The 14,285-nt window shown below is 42.5% G+C and overlaps 1 protein-coding gene across 2 annotated transcripts in view; it reads right to left on the bottom strand.

Annotated features, from left to right (window-relative positions):
- myo9ab (myosin IXAb) overlaps positions 1 to 8,996 on the bottom strand; it is a 229,007-nt gene extending 220,011 nt beyond the window's left edge. Inside the window, exon 1 of one of the 2 annotated variants that reach the window (XM_052465410.1) lies at positions 8,632 to 8,996. The gene's annotated coding sequence lies outside the window, so the exon portion shown is untranslated. Of the gene's footprint in view, positions 1 to 1,583; positions 1,729 to 8,631 lie in introns of those variants that run through there. The other variant, XM_052465411.1, reaches the window with a different exon arrangement.
- Between the last annotated feature and the right edge of the window lie 5,289 nt (positions 8,997 to 14,285).

Here is a 14,285-nt window from a genome sequence, read left to right as displayed (position 1 = left end):
TGGGAGGAGATCCCTCAGCAGATCACCCACTACCTCATCAGGAGCATGCCCTGGCGTTGTAGGGAGGTCACACACTCCTGAGCCTCATTTTGACTTGTTTTAAGGACATTCCATCAAAGTTGGATCAGCCTGTAGTGTGGTTTTCCACTTTAATATTGAGTGTGACTCCAAATCCAGACCTCCATGGGTTGATAAATTTGATTTCCATTGATCATTTCTGTGTGATTTTGTTGTCAGCACATTCAACTATGTAAAGAAAAAACTATTTAACAAGAATATTTCATTCATTCAGATCTAAGATGTGTTATTTTAGTGTTCCCTTTATTTTTTTGAGCAGTGTATATGAGACAGTCCCCCTCTCTCCCCTCCTCCCCAGCTGCTGCCTGATGCCAGACAGGCGCATACATAGCAAGACGGGCCTGGCACATGATAGCATAGGCAGAGGGGACATTGTTGTTTAACAGTATGCCTACCCGCTGTAAAAATAACAAATGGTTGATCTTCTTGCAACCATAATACTCAGGTTAAATTATGAATACAAGTAGATTGTCTTCAGTGAATCTCTGCATCTGACAAGAAACAAGGGCCCCAATAAGAATCAGGCGAAGAATATGTCGAAATCAAACGGAATGCTGATATTACACTAACAATCTGTGCCAGTGACACTGTCCTTTGAAGAGCGCTCTCGCAAATGGAAAATCCTCTAATATCCTTGGAAAGCAACGATGGGAAACATATTTGTTTTCTTCTTCTTGAAATAGTCCTTTAAAAATGTTGCTTTGACTGCAACATGGGCTAACTCTGACAAAATTAATTACAGAAAAATAAGGTTTTGTACATTCAATAAATCGCTTGGGCGGACGCATGTTTGATTCAATTCCTTTATGTTTTCCTACCTGTAAGCGAAATGTCATACAGTTATTGGACCAAATATGTTGGGCCAATTCAGAAAAATGTCTACATGGTCAAAAGCACAGGCTATACGTGCATCGTGATGCGACAAATCGCCACTCTCATCAACTATTGTGACTTGTCACATGAATTGTGGCTCGTGGGCCAGAAGGTTACTAGGATACAACTGCCGCCACCTCCGAGTTATATTGCCCTGTCGCTGGCTGAACGCGTAAATGACCCTTACCATAGTATATTCTCACATCCCTTGGCAATGTTAAGACAACGACAGTTCTATTTGAGATATCCCTCCATTGGGGTAGGCCTATAAATACACATTCGTTTAAGATACATTTAGCTCTGGTGACAGAGTAGGCCTATAGTATGAGAGGAACTTGTCCTGGTAATGTTTTATGCAACAAGCCTTGAATGTTGCAGCTGGAAAGACTGCATGAGCCAAATGCAAAAGCAATGGGCATCAAGATATAGTGCCAACTGGAACGTAGTAAAGCAACCATAAATATGTTCACATTCCCTGCTCAATGTTATAAATATGGTGTAAACTGGGAATGCATGGGTGTGACCAGGGAGAAGTGAACAAATACATGTCCTAAGTCTGTGTTTCCCAATTCCAGTCATCAAGTAACCCCCAACAGCACACATTTCTGTTTCAGCCCTGCACAAAAACTCACTTGCTTATTCAGCTGATTCAAATAATCAGAGTTTGGGAAACCCGATCCTCGGTGATGCTTTCAAATCAAAAACAAACGCCAAAAAAAAAAACATTTGTGAAGGACAAGCCTTTTTGCATCGATTGTCTGTGTGTTTCGTTTGGCGGAAATGCTGGAACAGTGGCTCACTGTCACAGGTGATAGTCATTGAGCTAATTAACACATGGCATTTAAAACCAGGGGTGTTGAGGGAAAATGTCTGCCACCGAGGTAAGCCACTGCTGTTGCGACAATGTGGTACTAGGCATTTGTTCCAAGATTTAAGTACACTGTCAAATCAACGTTTCAATTATTTTCTCCAGGGCTTTTCATTTGCTTGCTTATGCAATCACCTGCATATAATGTTAAAGAAATACAGCAAACTCCAACATTTTGAATCATTCCCTGCCATTGTGCTTGCGAAACAATTGAAATTTGCGGTAAATATACTGAAAATATAAAAATGCAACATGTGACGTGTTGGTCCCATGTTTCATAAGCTAAAATTAAAGATCCTAGAAATGTTCCATACACAAAGCACATTTTGCAAAAATTTTGTGTACAAATATGTCCATATCAATGTTAATGAGCATTTGTCTTTTGCCGAGATAATCCAACCACTTGACAGGTGTGGCATACCAAGAAGCTGATTAAACAACACGATCATGAGACAGGTCACAAAAATGTGCACTTTTGACACACAACACAATGCAACAGAGGTCTCAAATTGAGGGAGCAATGACCACATTTAGTCGACTGGTTTGTCGATAGACTGTTGGTCGACCACATTTTTGGGGGCCGAGTAGTAGCAAATATATACAGTACCAGTCAACACCGCTACTCATTCAAGTTTTTTAAAATTATTTTCTATATTGTAGAATAATAGTGAAGACATCAAAACTATGAAATCAGCAACTATGAAATAACACATGGAATCATGTAACCAAAAAAAAAAAGTGTTAAACAAATCACAATATACTTTATATTGAAGAATCTTCAAAATAGCCACCCTTTGCCTTGACAGCTTTAAACACTCTTGGCATTCTGTCAACCAGCTTCATGTGGTAGTCACCTGGAATGCATTTCAATTAACAGGTGTGCCTTGTTAAGTTATTTTTGTGGAATTTCTTTCCTGAATGCATTTGAGCCAATCAGTTGTGTTCTGACAAGGTATAATTGGCATACAGATTGGACCTATTTGGTAAAAGACCAAGTCCATATTATGTCAAGAACAGCTCAAATAAGCAAAGAGTAATAACAGTCAATTACTTTAAGCCATGAAGGAAAGTCAATCCGGAAAATTAAGAACTTTTAAAGTTTCTTAAAGTGCAGTCGCAAAAACCATCAACCGCTATGATGAGACTGGCTCTCACGAGGACCACCACAGGAAAGGAAGACCCAGGGTTATCTGTGCTGCAGAGGATAAGTTCAAGAGAGTTACCAGCCTCAGAAATTGCAGCCAAAAAAAATGCATCAGTGTTAAAGTAACAGACACATCTCACTGTTCAGAGGAGACTGCATGGATAAGGACTAAATGGTCAAATTGCTGCAAAGAAACCACTAAAGGAAACCAATAAGAAGAGACTTGCTTGAGCCAAGAAACACGAGCAATGGACATTAGACCGGTGGAAATCTGTCCTTTGCAATTTCTGGTTCAAACCGCAGTGTCTTTGTGAGACGCAGAGTAGGTGAACAGATTATCTCTGCATGTGTGGTTCCCACTGGGAAGCATGGAGGAGGAGGTTGTGTGATGGTGCTTTGCTGGTGACATCGTTTGTGATTTATTTAGAATTCAAGGCACACTTAACCAGCATGGCTACCACTGCATTCTGCAGCGATACGCCATCCCATCTGGTTTGCGCTTAGTGGGATTATCATTTGTTTTTCAACAGGACAATGATCCCAACACACCTCCAGGCTGTGTAAGGGTTATTTGACCAAGAAGGAGAGTGGTGGAATGCTGCATCAGATGACCTGGCCTCCACAATCTTCCGACCTCAAACCAATTGAGATGGTTTGGGATGAGTTGGACCGCAGAGTGAAGGAAAAGCAGCCAACAAGTGCTCAGCATGTGGGAACTCCTTCAAGACTATTGGAAAAGCATTCCTCATGAAACTGGTTGAGAGAATGCCAAGAGTGTGCAAAGCTGTCATCAAGGCAAAGTGGCTACTTAGACAATTTCCAATATAAAGTACATTTTGATATATTTAAAAAAAAATTGGGTTACTACATGATTCCATAGTTTGTCTTCACTATTATTCTACAATGAAGGAAATAACACAAATAAAGAAAAACCCTTCGGTTTGTCCAAACTTTGACTGGTACTGTGTTGAACACAGTTGAAGTTGGAAGTTTACATACACCTTAGGCAAATAGATTTAAACTCAGTTTCACAATTACTGACATTTAATCTCAGTAAAAATTCCCTGTTTTAGGTCAGGTAGGATCACCACTTTATTTTAAGAAGGTGAAATGTCAGAATAATAGTAGACAGAATTATTTATTTCAGCTTTTATTTCTTTCATCACATTCCCGGTAGGTTAGAAGTTTATATACACTCAACTAGTATTTGTTAGCATTTCCTTTAAATTGTAAAATGTTTTGGGTAGCCTTCCACAAGCTTCCCACAATAAGTTGGGTCAATTTTGGCCTTTCCTCCTAACAGACATGGTGTAACTGAGTCAGGTTTGTAGGCCTCCTTCCTTGCATAAGTTCTGCCCAAAAATGTTCAATAGGTTTGAGGTCAGGGCTTTGTGATGGCCACTCCAATACCTTGATTGTTGTCCTTAAGCCATTTTGCCACAACTTTGGAAGTATGCTTGGGGTCATTGTCCACTTGGAAGACCCATTTGCGACCAAGCTTTAGCTTCCTGACTGATGTCTTGAGATGTTGCTTCAATATATCCACATAATTGTCCTCCCTCATGATGCCATCTATTTTGTGAAGTGCACCAGTCCCTCCTGCAGCAAAGCACTACCACAACATGATGATGCCACCATGAGCTTTACGTTTGGGATGGTGTTCTTCGGCTTGAAAGCCTCCCCCTTTATCATCCTAACATAACGATTGGCCATTATGGCCAAACAGTTATTTTTTTGTTTCATCAGACCAGAGGACATTTCTCCAAAAAGTACCATCTTTGTCCCCAAGTGCATTTGCAAAGCATAGTCTGGCTTTTTTATGGCTGTTTTTGAGCAGTTGCTTCTTCCTTGCTGAGCTGCCTTTCAGGTTATGTTGACATAGGACTTGTTTTACTGAGGATATATATACTTTTTTTACCCGTTTCCTCCAGCATCTTCACATGGTCCTTTCCTGTTGTTCTGGGATTGATTTGCACTTTTTGCACAAAACTACATTCATCTGTAGGAGACAACGTGTCCCTCCTGAGCGGTATGGTGTTTATACTTGCGTACTATTGTTTGTACAGAAGAATGTGGTACCTTCAGGCGTTTAGAAATTGCTCCCAAGGATGAACCAGACTTGTGGTCTCCGATTTTTTTTCTGAGGTCTTGGATGATTTCTTTTGAATTTCCCATGATGTCAAGCAAAGAAGCACTGAGTTTGAAGGTAGGCCTTGAAATACATTCACAGGTACACCTCCAATTGACTCAAATGATGTCAATTAGTCTATCAGAAGCTTCTAAAGCCATGACATAATTTTCTGGAATTTTCAAGCTGTTTAAAGGCACAGTCAACTTAGTGTATGTAAACTTCTGACCCACTGGAATTGTGATACAGTGAATTATAAGTTAAATAATCTGTCTGTAAACAATTGTTCAAAAAATTGCTTGTGTGTGTCATGCACAAAGTAGATGTCCTAACCGACTTGCCAAAACTAGTGACTGCAACCTAAGTGTATGTAAACCTCCGACTTCAACTGTATATATACACACACACACAGCAAAAAAATAAATGTCCTCTCACTGTCAACTGCGTTTATTTTCAGCAAACTTAATTAACATGTGTAAATATTTGTATTAACATAACCAGATTCAACATATGAGACAAACTGAACAAGTTCCACAGACATGTTACTAACAGAAATGGAATAATGTGTCCATGAACAAAGGGGGGGATCAAAATCAAAAGTAAAAGTCAGTATCTGGTGTGGCCACAAGCTGCATTAAGTACTGCAGTGCATCTCCTCCTCATGGACTGCACCAGATTTGCCCGTTCTTGCTGTGAGATGTTACCCCACTCTTCCACCAAGGCACCTGCAAGTTCCCGTACATTTCTGGGGGGAATGGCCCTAGCCCTCACCCTCTGATCCAACAGGTCCCAGACGTGCTCAATGGGATTGAGATCAGGGCTCTTCGCTGGCCATGGCAGAACACTAACATTCCTGTCTTGCAGGAAATCACGCACAGAACGAGCAGTATGGCTGGTGGCATTGTCATGAGGGTCATGTCAGGATAAGTCTGCAGGACAGGTACCACAAGATGGAGGAGGATGTCTTCCCTGTAGCGCACAGTGTTGAGATTGCCTGCAATGACAACAAGCTCGGTCCGATTATGCTGTGACACACCGCCCCAGACCATGACGGACCCTCCACCTCAATCCCGCTCCAGAGTACAGGCCTCGGTGTAAAGCTCATTCCTTTGACGATAAATGCGAATCTGACCATCACCCCTGGTGAGACAAAACCGCGACTCGTCAGTGAAGAGCATTTTTTGCCAGTCCTGTCTGGTCCAGCAACGGTGGGTTTGTGCCCATAGGCGACGTTGTTGCCGGTGATGTCTGGTGAAAACAGGCCTTCTATGCATACCTGATTATGCATAGAAGTAGGCCTCGGCTACCTGGCCTGCATCCAAATGTAGGGCTGTAAATGTGCCCATTTTTGGATCTGATAGTATTTCTGATTGTCTTAACACACCACCACTGTGGAGCTTCTCAAATTATTTTTTTCTTCACCTCAAACAGAAAGTAAACAAAGTCTGTTTTTACATCCATTGAGAATGACAATAGTTCCTCAACGTAGCCTATTTGAAAAATCTTTCCAGCTCTTTCAATAACCACTTGGTGTGAAAGGGGGGAAAAAAATGTCATACTCTGATCCAGTGGAAACGTCATAAAATAGGCCTACCTGACTACTTATTTTCCCTTGCTCAAATAGCCTACAGCGGTGTCTGTCCGGAGATCAATGGCGCTGGAAACTGAGGGCGCAGAATATTTTATACAATTTTGCAAGTGTAAGCTTCAGGCAGGACCAAGTTTATAGTTGATACAATGTTTCAAGTTCCTTGCAGACAGGCCATGCGTAGCCAATGTGATTTATCGGATATTTATTATCAGGATATTTTCTACCTGCAGGCTTCAATGTTTTTTTATTTGTTGGCTTTATGTAGGCTATTTTTACATAGTTGCTAATGGCAATAGGAGTCACTTTTGGAATTTTGAGAAGATTATTATAAAAGAAACTGTTCCACAAAAATGTGCATATGACAATCATAACTGGCATGCAGATCAGTATAAATGTTAAGATAAATTGGCACTTCAAATGGAAAAGGTTGCCGACCCCTGGTGTAGCCTATTACCGACAACTTCAGGAGCTTAAATGGCATAATCTGCCAAGGCCAGCAGCTGCTGGAGGAGGGGGAAGTGGGGGAATGGGAACAGGTTTTTTAATTCTGGTGAGGTGATCTTGATCTCTGGCTCCCTCGAGTCATTGGTGTGCCTTAATTATTTAATCACAGTGTGCTAAAAGCATCAGACAAGCTCAGTAGCCTACATCTGGTTGATTTTATTAACACATAGGGTGTGTCTATTTCAGGAACCAGATGTGTTAAAAAAAGTTGACTAATAGGTCGAAAGAACAGACTACTCTCGACCAACCAAGATCATTTTTCCTAGTGTAGATACAGTTGCATGCAACCTTTGTTGAGATGTCACCTCTCCACCCAATAACAACTTTAGCCTGTCTTCCCTGCTGAGAATAACATCACTGTGGTATTTCATGAGGATTGACCAAGGCCTATAGCGACTCGTGACATGGGCTTTGAGAGGACTGTTACTCAATGTCGGCAAATTAAGAGTTGTTGAGGAATGTGGGTCTCTATGCCCATGTCTTCCCTCACTATGAGACATTGACACAGTATAGAGCGGAATACGAACTAGGACTAAGGTACCATATTCCCTTTAGAGGTAGGCCAAGTTTGGAGATCTCCTTCTGCAGTCACCTATTGCGCTCTTTGCTGAATAGCTTGATGGTTTTCCCCTTTAAGGCTCCTTGGGGGTTCAGGTTAATATTTTTTTAAATGTTAAACTAACCCATGTGCTTTGTAGAGTATGGACATGGTTCCTTACAATAAAATGGCATGATGCTATATTATAGTTACTATAGATAATGAATACATTGTTGCTCTGAAAAGTGCCGTTTCCACCTCACCAAACGCAACCTCACTGAATAAGCCCTGTTGACCAGTGGCAAATAACGCAATGACTACATGTGTAACAATACAAGTCAGAGAGTAATTACACCCCCGCGACATGGAACGCTACTAGTCCGATACAAAGTAACTCAACCAAATGCGTCACGTTCACTGTTGCTTGTCCATTGAGAATGTGACAATGTCTTATTATAACGTTACACGTTTGATAGGTGGGGTCAACAAATCTAACCGACCTAGTACCGAACAGTTCGGGGAAAATGTGTTACGTGTCTGTTTGAAAACCGCATCCATGACATTATCAAAGGCAAAGGGGTGAAAATGATGCTTCTTCGAGCCTGAGCTAGTAGTCTTCGACCACACAAAGCAAACCTAAAGATAACCTGAATGTTGTCACGTTATTTTCTCGACGTAATAACGTTACTACCCGTTCAAGCGTCTGTGTGTTGGAATTGATCGCCCACGATAGATGTGCCATTCAACGCTATGCAGCGAGACAGCAGCTTGCAAGAGCGATTTGACATTCGACTTGCTGTCAATAGCCTTGCACAGGGACAGTTAAGTAGATTTGGCGCTTGCCATTGACTATATAAAATTATGCCCTCGTATGTAAAGTGTGAGTAACGTTATCAAACGGGTTTACCTTCACTGTTGCTTGAATCCACTCCTGTAGTCCAGCTCCCGATACAACCGTTTCTAATGAGGAAGGCGTGCGTTCCGTCTGCTTATAAATACAGTACTGCACTCAAACCCATACTAATTCCCTTTCCACGAATGCCAATGTGACTGCTTTCCAAACGGCACCCCTGTTCCTTCAATGTAAATCTTACTCCGTTCAGGTGTCAACTAGTAGATCATCCAAATTTCCTTTCTTTTTTTTCTCCAGAATATTGCGTATTAGAGAGCTCTGTGTCACGTCACCAGCCAACAGCTTGGTCTTTTTCGTGTTAATAGGTGTAAACTTCTGAGCGAGCGACCTCTATTTTATCATTTCATTGTATCGTATTATGGGAGGTAGCCTACAGTTTGGTGGGAGGGAGTTGTGCTGGGAATGGGCGTCAACGAGGGAGGAGTAATACAACATGAAGATAGGCTGCTGTATCATATACATTCTGAAAATTAAGAGTAAGCTTTCTGCTTTTGCTGTAGCCTATAGTATCCCAGGCATGCGATATGACTAGATAGTTTATTAGGTACACTCATCTAGTACCAGGTCAGACTCCCCTTCGCCTCCAGAACAGCCTGAAATCTTAGGGGCATGGAAATGTTGCTCAATTGGTATAAAGGGACCTAACGTGTGCCAGGGAAACATTTCCCACGCCATTACACTACCAGCCTGCAACGTTGACACTAGGCAGGATGGGGCATTGGACTCATGCTGCTTAAGCCAAATCTTGACTCTGCCATCAGCTAATGCAACATGATGATGGCGCTGGAGGGTCGCGCTGCAGTCTTATCGGCTCTCAAACAATCATATGATTTTGTTTGGTTTTTCGCGTTGTTCGTAACTTGTGTTGTACATTTTGTTGCTGCTACCGTCGCTTATGAACGAAAAGATCTTCTGGACATCAGAACTTGGATTATTCACCTCAATTTGGACGAGGGGTTCTTCAATGAGTCGGACGCGAGGGATATACTGCAGACACCTGACCAGGCCCCGATTCCAGTGATTTGCTGGAGAAGGAAACAGATTTCGAGGCAAAAGATCAGGGTGCCTTGCGAGGATCAGGCGATAAGTGGCTAATCTGCCTTTACCTTCCGTTCTGCTAGCTAACGTTCAATCACTGGAAAATAAATGGGGTGAACTGAAAGCATGTATATCCTACCAACGGGACATTAAAAACTGTAATATCTTATGATTCACTGAGTCGTGGCTGACATTAGGAACATACAGCTGGTAGATTATACACTGTATCGGCAAGACAGAACAGCATCCTCTGGTAAGACACGGGGCGGGGGCCTATGCATTTATGTAAACAACAGCTGGTGCACAATATCTAAGGAAGTCTCCAAGTTTTGCTCACCTGAGGTAGAGTAGCTCATGATAAGCTGTAGACCACACTATCTACCAAGAGAGTTTCCGTCTGTATTTTTCGTAGCTGTCTACATATCAGTGAGGTTGGCACTAAAATCGCACTCAATGAGCTGTATTCCGCCATAAGCAAACAGGAAAACGTTCATCCAGAGGCAGTGCTCCTAGTGGTCGGTAACTTTAATGCAGGGAAACTTAAATCAGTTTTACCGAATTTCTATCAGCATGTTACATGTGCAACCAGAGGGTGAAAGAAGACCACCTTCACTCCACACACAGAGACACGTACAAAGCTCTCCCTCGCTCTCCATTTGGCAAATCTGACCATAACTCTATTCTCCTGATTCCTGCTTACAAGCCAAAATTTAAGCAGGAAGTACCAGTGACTCGGTCTATAAAAAAGTGGTCAGATGAAGCAGATGCTAAACTACAGGACTGTTTTGCTAGCACAGACTGGAATATGTTCCAGGATTCTTCCGATGGCATTGAGGAATACACCACATCAGTCACTGGCTTTATCAATAAGTGCATCGATGACGTTGTCCCCACAGTGACTGTACATACATACCCCAACCAGATGCCATGGATTACAGGCAACAGCCGGACTGAGCTAAAGGATAGAGCTGCATATTTTAGGGAGCGGGACTCTAACCCAGAACCTTATAAGAAATCCCCCTATGCCCTCCGACGAACCATCAAACAGGCAAAGTGTCAATACAAGACTAAGATTAAATCGTACTACACCAGCTCCGACGCTCATCGGATATGGCAGAGCTTGCAAACTAGTAAGAACGTTAAACCTTTAAAGAAGGTCAACATTCACAAGGCCACTGGGCCAGACGGATTACCAGGACGTGTACTCCGAGCATGCGCTGACCAACTGGCAAGTGTCTTTACTGACATTTTCAACCTCCATACCACCATAGTCCCTGCGCCCAAGAACACTAAGGTAACCTGCCTAAATGACTACGGACTCATAGCACTCACGTCTGTATCCATGAAATGATTTGAAAGGCTGGTCATGTTTCATATCAGCACCATTATCCCAGAATCCCTAGACCCACTCCAATTTGCATAGCTCACCAACAGCTCCACAGATGATGTAATCTCTACACTGCCCTTTCACACCGGGACAAAAGGAACACCTATGTGAGAATGCAATTCATTGACTACAGCTCAGCGTTCAACACCATAGTGCCCCCCCTGGGACTAAACACCTCCCTCTGCAACTGGATCCCCCCCGGTGGTAAAGCTAGGTAACAACACATCCGCCACACTGATCCTCAACACGGTGGCCCCTCAGGGGTGCTGATGACACAACAGTGGTAGGGCTGATCAACCAACAACGATGAGACAGCCTATAGGGAGGACGTCAGAGACCTGACCTGGTGGTGCAAGGACAACAACCTTCCCCTCAACTTGATCAAGACTAAGGAGATGATTGTGGACTACAGGAAAAGGAGGACCGAGCACGCCCCCATTCTCATCGACGGGGCTGTAGTGGAGCAGGTTGGGAGCTTCAAGTTCCTTGGCATCCACATCATCAACAAACTATCATAGTCCAAGCACACCATGACAGTCGTGAAGAGGGCATGACAAATCCTATTCCCCCTCAGGAGACTGAAAAGATTTGGCATGGGTCCTCAGATCCTCAAAAGGTTTTACAGCTGCACCATCGAGAGCATCCTGATGGGTTGCATCACTGCCTGGTATGGCAATGCTCAGCCTCCGTCTGCAAGGCACTACAGAGGGTAGTGCTACCAGCCAGTACATCACCGGGGCCAAGCTTCCTGCCATCCAGGACCTCTATACCAGGCGGTGTCAGAGGAAGGCCCTAACAATTGTCAATGACTCCAGGCACCCTAGTCATAGACTGATCTCTCTGCTACCACATGGCAAGAGATACCGGAGCGCCAAGTCTAGGTCCAAGAGGCTTCTAAACAGCTTCTACCCACAAGCCATAAGATTCCTGAACAGCTAATCAAATGGTTACCCAGACTATTTGCACCCCTCACCACCCCAATGCCGCTGCTACTCTCTGTCATCTTCAATGCATAGCTACTCTAATAACCCTCCCTGCATGTACATAATTACCTCAACTACCTCGACACTAGTGCCCCTGCGCATTGACACTGAACCGGAACCCCCTGTTTTTAGCCTCGCTATTGTTTTTTTTACTGCTGCTCTTTAATTATTTGTTTTTCTTGTCTCTTACTTTTTCATTTTTTTCATCTCTTTTCGGTATTTTCTTAAAACTGCGTTGTTGGTTAAGGGCTTGTAAGTAAGCGTTTCACTGTTATGCGGGCATGTGACAAATAACATTTGATTTGAACTGGCAATTTATCAGACCTGGTGAATGTTTTTCCACTCCTCAGCTATCCAGTGTTGGTGATTGCTTGCCCACTGGAGACGCTTCTCCTTGTTTTTTGCTGATAGGAGTGGAACCCGGTGTGGACGTCTGCTGCAGTAACCTATCCGTCAAATAGATTGATGAGGTGTGCGGACTCAATTGGGAAGGTGGAGTCAATCAGTGACCAGGAGTGGTATGGTGTTGATTTATTGTACGTCAGGAGAACAAAAGGAAAGTGCATTGTGTCTCAGGGAATTTTCAGAAAAAGATGTCATCTCTGGCGTCGCAGTGTATATTCTTATTATGCACCACGTACCAGGAGTGGAAGCATGTCAATTGAACCATATGGTGAATTGAAGGAAAGAGGAAGTGCTAATTACACCATGAGATTTGGGGGTCTCTATTGAGTGCACGCACAATCTTTTTTTCATGGGCCTATTAATAAAGATGTAATTTAAACGGTAGAAATGTATTACATTTACATTTGGCATGAACATAATCAGTCATGCTATTTTCAAACAAATCACTTCAAAAAGTGCATGTTTGTCCACTCCCAAATAATTCCAGCATCCAAACTGCATGTACTGTATACTCCCGCTATTTAATGAGTGGAAATAGACATCTGTCACAAAATGCCAAAAAATGTGCTTTATGACATCTTAGGGATAGCCCCCTTTTTTCTAACTGTCTGTATCTCAGGCCCTGAAGCAAGGATACGCATATTCTTGGTACCATTTGAAAGGAAACACTGAAGTTTGTGGAAATGTGAATTGAATGTAGGAGAATATAACACAATAGATCTGGTAGAAGAAAATACAAATAATAAACCAACCGTTTTAATTTTGTTCTACCATCATCTTTGAAAGGCAACAGAAAGGCCCCAAATCTAGCCATCTCTCTGGTTGTAGTTATGATGGTGTCCACAAGATGGCAGCAGTGTATGTGCAGAGTTTCAGACGGATAACTTGAAGTATGAGCAAACTACATGACATTTAGTGTGAAGTCACCTGGGTACATTTGGGCAAATCTTGAAGGAGACATTTACATTCAAATTAATTTTTTTCTGCAAGAATATTGTCAAATTTGAATACTTTGACTTTAATTGAGCTTTTCCAGTATTAGTAGCCATATTACAAGTTCAACATTTGCAAAACACCCAGTTTTCATAACTTCATAACCCTCCATATTCTTATAATTTTTGTCCAAAAGGAAAAGGCTTGCTGTCGCACAAGGTTAGCAGCAACATTCTGCAACAGATACTGGATTTGTTTACATCCCTGTTAGTGAGCATTTCTCCTTTGCTTTGATAATCCATCCACTTGACAGGTGTGGCATATGAAGAAGTTGATTAAACAGCATGATCATTACAGAGGTGCAACTTGTGCATGGGACAATAAAAGGCCACTCTTAAATGTGCAGTTTTGTCACAGAAGACAATGCCACAGATGTCTCAAGTTTCGTCGGAATGTGCTATTGGCATGCTGACTGCAGGAGTGTCCACCAGAGCTGTTGCCAGATAATTTAATGTTAATTTCTCCACTATAAGATGCCTCCAACGTCATTTTAGAGAACTTGGCAGTACATCCAACCGACCTCACAACTGCAGACCACGTGTAACCACGCCAGACCTGACCTCCACATCCGGCTACTTCATCTGCGTGATTGTCTGTGGGGAGAGGGGAGTATTTTCTGTCTGTAATAACAATAACACATAAAAATGTATTCTGATTGGCTGGGCCTGGCTCCGCAGTGGGTGGGTGCACTGAGGCTGCCTTCTGATCCAGTGATCCAAAGCTGATGTGTGTGTGTATATCGGAGTGGTTGGGTTAAAAGCAGAGGAAAAATGTCCATCATGTATGGACTAATAAGTTATATCTCACTCTTATTTGTTGTGGACAATTTAAATGTATTGTCA

The sequence above is a fragment of the Oncorhynchus keta genome, chromosome 17 (assembly GCF_023373465.1).
Source record: "Oncorhynchus keta strain PuntledgeMale-10-30-2019 chromosome 17, Oket_V2, whole genome shotgun sequence".
Taxonomy (NCBI): Eukaryota; Metazoa; Chordata; class Actinopteri; order Salmoniformes; family Salmonidae; genus Oncorhynchus; species Oncorhynchus keta.
Note: the sequence above shows the minus strand (reverse complement) of the source record. Positions and strands in the feature narration are given on the sequence as shown.